Genomic DNA, 6,493 nt, shown 5'->3' with positions numbered 1-6,493 from the left:
TACTCATCAGGACAGATTGGACATTTTAATAAAAAGAGAGATGGGGTAACAGGGATTAGCCAGTGTCACAAATACTCCTTGTCAGGATTTAGAAGAAGAAAGTGAATAGATGTTGGACGCTTTACGATGAAGGGCACAAAAGTCACTTACTTTAACACTTTCAAGATAAAATAATATTCTTTAAAGCAAAACATGCAGTGTAATTGTTTAATCCACTTGGCTCTTGAGGAGTCATTGGCACCAGTGCAAGGTGAGTGTGGTGTGATGTTTGGTAGCATACTTGCTCTCACTTTGTGCTGTTATGAATGACTGCATAAGGTCCAAGGCAGCGGAGAATCAGGGCCACTCTAGCTAGGCTATCAAGAGAGATGCCATAATCTGATCTGGAAAGCCCTTACCATGGGCTAAAGAAGGCTGTAAGGATGTTGTGGCGTGTTTTTGGTTGACTTTTTTTAAAGGCTGAGTTTAAGTATAGGGAGGATTGAACCAATCTGGCTTTTAAGAAGAGACAAACCTTTGCCCCACACTTAAACCAAACTTTTTTTAAGGTTCAGAAATGTCTGATTAGCTTTCTTATTGTAACTGTAAATGTTTATATGTCTCAATGCTTCCTTTTGTAGGGAAGCAGAAGTACTGATAGACTGTGAGGGTAGTTTATTTTTGACAAACCCAGAGAAGCTGGAAGAACTGTGAATATCACAAGCACGTGTGACCTTGCAAGATTTGCAGCCCTAAGACGCTCAGAAACATTTGTTCCTTTTTTCAGGATGCTTAAACTAAATAGTCACTGGTGTGTCCGTTGTGGTTCAATGAAAACTCCAGGGGCTCTCCGTCACTGGACTTTACCTTGAGATAAAAGTTCAGACTCAGCCATGCAAGATAAATACAGTACCTCACACTTACAAATCTACCCATTGCCATTGCAGTAATGTGCCCTGCTTTTTCATGCTGGAAGAAGGGAAGGTAGATACAAGTGGATGGGTGTGGACTGAGGAGGAGTGGCACCATCTGTCTTCCCCTTTTCCCCATACACCTTCCTGAATGCCACCACAACTTTTCCCTACATACTCCTTCCCTCCCCACCACAGATCCCTCAGTTTTTCTCCTTTGCAGTGTGGTCAACCTCACAGGCAAATGACCCATGTTCTCTCGCCCTAATCAACTCAAAACAAGGAGACAAGGCACCCAAATGGGAAAACAGTAACAAAATAACCTCCTGTTTCACCCGAAGCACATGGTGAGAGAGCCATCCACTCCTGAGGGAGGGACGGCTGAACAGGGCAGAGGAAATATGGAATGGGTTACCCCAGAAGAGAACCCAATGGTATCAGACCTTTTCCTCGAGCTCAAAGATGAAAATCCTGGGGGCAGAGTTGGAATATATAAAGAACCTACTGCCTACTACACTAGAGAAATAACCACTCTCTTACTTCAGGTAATAACCAGGCCACTCTCTTACTTCAGGTAAGCTATCTCCTAAAGAGGGTGCATGAACCAGTGTTCTAAGTCCCCTTAGGATTCAAGGGCACCCCAGAGTCTGCTTACTGCGCAGGGTGCTGCTATGTTAATCATGTGAGTGAAGCAAGGAGTACTTGCTCTTTGTAGCCTCGCACCGCACCACCTAGAGACAGATATACAGTTCTGCAGCCTGTCGTTAAAAGGGATGGGAAACCACACTACCCACTGGTGTTTATTCTATGGTTTAAAAAATATCATTTCCCTTGAGGTTTTTTGTTTGTTTTGGTTGGTTGGCTGGCTGTTGTTTGTTTTAGATTTTTCCTTCTCTTCTGCCTCCATTGGTCCACGTTGCTGGTGTCCCCTTCCACCTTGCTAACAGGAGGGGCTTCTGGAGGCAGGTTGTTTTTAAGGGGCTTTTAGAAAGGAAAAAGAGAACAAGGATGGTAAGGAGAGAGGGACTGACTGGCTGAAACCAAATGGAGGTGGAGAGCCCCCCAGCACAACTCCAGCATTGGGTGAGCCTGGCCAGCCTTGCAATGTGCTGATTGATGCATTGCCTGTGCAACTTCCAAGGCTGATGGCCTTTAGCATCAGCCACACGTAAAAGCTTCCTTCCCCCTGGCGTGAATCCTCATCCCCTCCTTGACACAGCTGCTTCTGAGGAAGGGATATGATTTTGCCTCTCAGAGCCAGCCTGGCCCATAGAATCCAGCTTGGATCTGCATAGGGAAAATAAAGGACTGTTTGGATCCACTTCCCTCCATTTCTCTCTAAAAGTGGTCCCTAGCCCATTCTGTGCTTAAGCCTTAAAGGGCCAGCGCTCCTGAGCAACAGTCTTCCTGTAAAGGAATCTGTAGGAGAAATAGCTGCTGCACCCTCTTACCTGAAGTTAGACTGGTGTGTGGTTATTCAGGCAGTTTCCCCTTCCCTTCACCCTTTTCTGTTAGTAGAAATCTACATAAAAGCCCTCGTTTCCATTTCTAAATCCCAGAATCCTAATTACTCTTCACAGTCCCCATGCTATGGGCTAAGTGCCAGTTCCTGCAAATCAATATTGGCACACCTGAGCAACTTTACTCAGTGGCCTAGACTCTCCCCACATAGCTGGCTAAGGGAGCACCAACCCAGTGCAAGGGAATCCTTGATGACATACTGCCACCATTACATCTCCACACAGCCTTGGCTGCTGGCAGAGGCACTGTGGCCAGAGCATCGCTACACCCTGGCAATCACCAGCTGCTATAAGAGCTCCTTGGGTGTACATGACAATGGCTTAATGCCACCTTTGCACCCTCTTCCCAAGTTGGTCTGTTTGCTCCTCAGCCAATGCGACGAATCATGAGTAAAGTTGTGCTTATGAGTAGGTGTTGCAGATCGGGCCCTCCGTATGGCATATATACATCCCTCTTTATATAACAATCATTCATCAAAAGGATGGAATTTTATGCCTTTTTTTAAAAATTACAGCACCATAAGATTTTAACATTTACAGAGCCTAGATTTTGTTATCAAGCTTATTCCCTCTTCCCCTCCTCCTCTGCCTTCTCTCTTTGGGAAGCACTGCTTTCCATCTGGGCGTTACCATGGGCACTGAGCAAAAGCAGCCGGCTAGAATGTGGCTCTGAAAACCTCTCTACCCATGGAATCCTGCCAGCATTTGTCATCAATATAATGGCATGTACCACACAAACAATGTAACATTATAGCTCATTCTTTCCCTTTCATTTTCTACACACTTAGTGGTAGCCAGAACAATTTGTGAAAATTGTGAAATTCCTGCCTGGCCCATTTACTTTCATAAACATAACAATGCGTCTTTTGGTAATGTGTTCAAAGCAGCTTGGACTATAAATTCCACTCAACTGAAACCTATGCAGTAACCATCAACTAATATTTGAGCCACTGGCCTGTCCATAAATCATGTTAATACTGAGACGTATAGCTAAGTGTTTGCCTCAAACTGAAGGGGACATTTAAACAGTTTCAAGTTGGAGAGTTTTCAAAACAGAAATTGAATATTTAATTAAATCCTCACCAACTGCCCCCTTTTTTTTTTGGTCAGGACTTGAATAATTAACAATGTAAATATGGACTCCTGCAGTGATTTAAGACACCACTGATTGCATCCTTGAGTGTCTTGTTTACTTAGACTGTCGAATGATTGAGTGTACAGTGGTGAATCAGAATGAGCTGCAGACCCACAACCATTTGGCAAACAGCCAAACTATGTTTAGAATGCAAGGTGTGTATGATTTCTAAACACAGTTATGCCTGCAGTGAGAGGTTCCAGGATAGGAACACAGGAATCGCCATAATGGAACAGATCAGGGGTCCATCTACTCCCATGTCCTGTTTCCAATACCGCCCAGAACAGATGCTTCAGAGGAAGGAGCAAAAAAACCTACAGTTGACAGTTATGAAATACTCTGCCTACAGGAAAAGCTTCCTCTTAGTACCCATCAGTTAGAGGTTAATTTATGCCCTGAAGCTTAAGTGTTCATATCCCTTCCAAAACATCTGAGGTCAGATCCTCAGCTGCTATAAATCAGCCTTCAATTTTAGCTTATATATTCTCATTTTTAAACCCTGCTACTATAATCCTAGGTGTTCTTGTCAGCCATATAAACATCCAGTCTTTTTTTTTTTTTTAATTCTGCTAACAATTTGTGGGCTATAACTAAGTGCATTACTAAACTAATCTCTTCTAAAACGTGTTTTCTCAGTAGGTTTTAAAAGGTAGGTATATGGAGTGACTTGATACAGGAATGACTAGTTTCAGAGTAGCAGCCGTGTTAGTCTGTATTCGCAAAAAGAAAAGTGCTTTCCACTTTATGCATCCAATGAAGTGAGCTGTAGATCACGAAAGCTTATGCTCAAATAAATTGGTTAGTCTCTAAGGTGCCACAAGTACTCCTTTTCTTTTTAGGAATGAGTAGGTTATGGAGAATTAAAGGACACTATGCCATTTCTAATCATAATTATTTATTAATGTATAGTACCCAAAGTATGTTAGGCCTCGTCTATGTGGGAAGCTTGTTCAGTATAACCTACGGCAAATTTAAACCAATATAGTTATGCCAGTATAACATACACAGGGTGACCAGAAAGCAAATGTGAAAAATCGGGATGGGGGTGGGGGGTAATAGGCACCTATATAAGAAAAAGCCCTGAATATCAGGATTGTCCCTATAAAATCGGGACACCTGGTCACCCTAAACATACACAGCCCATGTAGAAACTCTTGTTCCAATGTAAGTCTGGCCACAAAGGTGGGGGGGATCATATGCATATGATTACGTCTGTATAACAGAGATATAACAGTGGTGCTTCCTTTAGAAATGATCCCTTCCATCACTGCTCCAGCAAAAAACAATAAAAATCAGAATCTCTGAATTTGTTTTCAAACCTTCCTGTCCGCCTGGTAAATTTTCTATTTGCTCTTTCTCATTCACTCTCACATCTGCTTAACAAGCTTCCAAAACTCATCATAATAGAAGGGTATGGGTCAGATCCTCAGCTGGTATAAATTGGTGTAGCTCCATAGACTTCAGAGTTGCACTGGTTTACACTAGCTGAGATCCTGGATTGGTATGTTTTCCTCCCCAACCAAACAATCCACAGGCAACTGAACAATCAGACAGCTGCTCCTGTATTAGAAATATATAATAGATTCACTTGCACCTTTAATCATTGCTTGATTTGCTCAGCCTGTGAAATTGCAAGTCTGTTTGGATTTTGGGGATTCTATGTTTTGTGGGTGGTCCACCATTATCTGATGTGTTTTTCCTCTTTAATTCCCACCCACCCCTCCACCCCCCTCCCATCACAGCAAGCCCTATATCTGATCATGGAGGGCAATGTACAACTTCCCCTTAGCTCATCACCATAATCTATGGGGCTTAAGAGCAATGCAAGTTGCTTTCTCTATCATTTCTGAGCACACTGGGCTCAATTCCTATTTGCCTTAATAACTTGCAGCTGCGCCCTGCCAAATGAATGTAAAATACTTTCTTTGCCCTGGTGTAAATATAGTGAATCAGGCCCATTAGTCTGCACAGTTCTCCTGACTGCTAGTGGGCTTGCAACTTAGATTTTTGAATTCAGCTTCTTCTTGTGGTATGCCAGCATTACGTTACTTAGCCAGCTGCTCAGCTGGGTGTCTCAGTGTCTTTATTCCATAGAACAGCAGAATCCTTTTACCTATGTGAAACAATATGTAGCCCATCTTTTAATTCCTTGGATTTTACTTATTCTAGTGAAAACAAAACACATTACGAGTGTAGTTTATACAGTGCCTCTGTTCCCCTGTAAGCGTTCGATGAAATGAAAACAGCGAAGACACTAGATGTAATTGTAGACTAGATCAAAAAGAAAAAGCAACGCTTATAACACTGAAGCTTTTTATACAGTACAGCTTGGATTTTTGCCCTTTTTACCAAGACCGGCCTGCACTTTTCCTAATGATTGATTAAGTCGCCATCCTAGAAATAGCTGCAGAAACACGAATGTCAAATGAACTGCAAAGAATGGTGCGTGTAGTTTCCAGTACTTTGCTAATTATTGTCTGGGTAATGGAGCTGAATCCTTGCACAGCGCTTGATGTTCCTTTAGCAATTTGCCCTGAGGACTCAAAAGAGAACATGACACTTCTTTAGGAGTTGAAGTAGAGAGTACAGTTTAAAGGATCTAATTAAAATCGGTTTCATGGTATTCTAAGAAACTGGCCTCTAAGGATTTGGAAGAACATAATCCAGTCCAGCAGATAGGAAAGAGAATTTTACCAAGTAACAAAACATAGGAATGTAGAAACAGAAATTAATTCTGTACTGTCATACTCCTGAGAACCTGAAATAGAAGTAAAGGGAATGCGAACATAGGACTGGTTTCAGAGTAACAGCCGTTACTGACCGCTATTCCTACCTACATGCCTCCAGCTTTCACCCTGACCACACCACACGATCCATTGTCTACAGCCAAGCCCTGCGATACAACCGCATTTGCTCCAACCCCTCAGACAGAGACAAACACCTACAAG

This window comes from Chelonia mydas, chromosome 2, assembly GCF_015237465.2.
Source record: "Chelonia mydas isolate rCheMyd1 chromosome 2, rCheMyd1.pri.v2, whole genome shotgun sequence".
In the NCBI taxonomy this organism is placed as follows: domain Eukaryota; kingdom Metazoa; phylum Chordata; order Testudines; family Cheloniidae; genus Chelonia; species Chelonia mydas.
The sequence above is the reverse complement of the archived record's forward strand: the minus strand, read 5'-3'. Positions refer to the sequence as shown.